Here is a 2638-nt window from a genome sequence, read left to right on the forward strand (position 1 = left end):
GCTTGTTAATAATATTTCATTACATGAAATATCTGTGTTTCATCCTGCCTGTCCCAAAAAAGGCTCAAGGGTAGTTTACACTAAAAAGCAAAATAATTTATCAATGCAGTTAGCAATTACCTATAGAAAAAAACTTCCCAAATGATACGCCAGGTAGGGACCTATCCAGATTGCAGCAGAAGTGTGCTGCACAGCGGCTCCTTTAATCTTGCTCTTTTGCTGGACCTCCCCCACCTCCCCCCACCGCTGATTGGTGGAGGGGCACCAGTGGCCCTGCTGCTTGCTGCTGATTGGCTGGGAGACAAAAAACCGTGGTTTTAAATATACTGCTGCTTTTGCCTTCTGGCTGATCAGCAGTAAGCAGTGGGGCTGCCAGGTCCCCTCCACCAACCAAAGGCAAGGGGGTATGTGGCAAAAAGAACAAGAGTAAAGGAGTGGCTGCACAGCGCACTTCTAACATGATTTAGGTAGGTCCTTACTTATAGGTCAATGCCACTGCTTAAAACTGTGTCCAGAAAACTATTGGAAGCCAGTGCAGACTCTGGAGTACTGGAGCAATGGGCCTGTGGTGGCCTACCTCCATCAGAAGGCTGGTTGCTGCATTCTGCACAAGCTTCAGCTTCCAGATGATCATTGACAACAGCCTCATCTAGAGTACATTGCAGTAGTCTAGCCTTGAGGCTACAAAGGCATGGATGACGGCTAGATCCAAAAATGAAAAAGTCTTGTCACCACATGTAGTTGGTGAAACGTGCTTCTAGCCACTGCTGCAACCTGAAGGTCCAGGAGCCATAGGTTGTTAATCTGAGTGACAGAGGGAGGCTGAATCTCATTAGTGATGGATGCTCCTATTGCCCTCAAGTCATGGAGTTTGCCAACCACTATTGTTTTGTCTGGATTTAGCCTCAGTTTGCATCCACTCCTAAACTGCAGCCAGGCACTCTGTGAGCATGTTTACACAAGGCGCTGACTGTGCAATAATATTAGGCTACTGCACAGTAGTGTCATAAAAAAGGCATTCACTCATACTACTGCACAGTAAGTTGGGTTGCTGCACATTTATTAGTATTTATGTAAGTACTAATAAATGTGCAGTGTACTAAAAAATGTGCAGTAACCACGGCCCAGTAGCGTCTCATGTACACATGGCCTTTCTGTGCATGCACATGCTTTTTACTTAAAAACAAACATTCAATATAGAAAACAAGTATAATTATCAGCTTTTAAAACAATTTTTAAAAAGGAGACAGGAAATGTAAGGTGTGAGTTAATTTCTTTTTAGGAAACAAGCAGAGGCAGGATATTCTTGCCTAATTATTTCTATTTGTAATATGCATATACTTCCTGTTGTTGTCCACCTTTGCTTAAGGAAAGGAACAAAACCCATAGAAACGTTTTAAATGCATAAAAGAAGATGGGGTTAGTTATAGCTGTGTTTGTCTCCGGACATAGGCAGACAAGGTTCTTTAGGTAAATGTGATATCTTTTATTAGACCAATTAAATAGTTGGAAAAATTGTTCTTTACAAGCTGTTGGAAACAAACACACTTCTTCAGGCTTTCAAAACTACATAAACTGCAGCTCTTAGAATATGAAGTACCACTCTGGATCAGATCAGTTTGCTATCTAGTCCATGGACTAGATAGCAAACAAAGGCTAAACTAGATGCAAGAGGATGCAAGAAAGCCTGCAGTTGTCAATTAAGATATAATCTGACCCCAACAGAAGTTTCCTTTCAATCCCCAATGGTAATAAATTGGCTTAGTCCTAAAGCACAAGGGTATCCTTTTTAAAACCTGTGATTTTCACTTTATTTGGTATAAATTCTGCATATTTTTGTATACATATAAACGTCTAACCCATTTTGCAGCTCTTGGTTCAGTTATCCTGTAGAGCTCTGCTATAGTGAATAATTTGCAGCAAATTAAATACCTCTTTTTATCAGTCTTGACTGACTTCCTTCTTGTTTTTGTATACAGGGTGAATACACAATTTCAGTATATCTTTTTTGTATATTATCCAATTCCTTATTTGTGTTTGAAATTCATCAAGCAACTTGTTTCTCAGATGCATAGTTCTCAAATGCTGTTCAAAGTCTGTCTCCTGTAATTACACCCTAAAAAAACCCCCAACACATTAAACATCCCCTTAGAGAACATTGCAGAATACCCAAAGCGCTCTTTTTTTTTTTTTTTTTTAACAAGTTTTGCCTGTAATTCTAGTTTTAATAAAAGGTAGGCACTTTTAACTTGTTACCTTCAAAAAGAACTTCCTGTTTTGCAATGATAGCTGAGTCAATATAAGTAATACTCAAGTGCATTAAGCACTGTGATCAAGCACAGCTTGTACAGGGTACTTCTTGCAATGTGACCTATTTCAATTCACAGATTCTTTTCATCCTCACACCTTTTGTGGCACCAAGGTTCTATTTCAGATCTCTTTGATTTTGTTCTACCTCTTACCATAAAAATGAGGCCTGAGGAGGTGAAGAGAAGCATCCCAGGCCTGGGTTTATGCTCATTTGCAATATGTGAACGCGGTTTCAAAGGACTCTGATACCCCACAAACGTTACAGAAATAAGGAATGTGAACATCATCAAAACCAGTCATGGGTGTCTCAAGCATGAAGGCGGGGAAA

This window comes from Alligator sinensis, unplaced genomic scaffold, assembly GCF_000455745.1.
Source record: "Alligator sinensis unplaced genomic scaffold, ASM45574v1 scaffold267_1, whole genome shotgun sequence".
NCBI lineage: Eukaryota > Metazoa > Chordata > Crocodylia > Alligatoridae > Alligator > Alligator sinensis.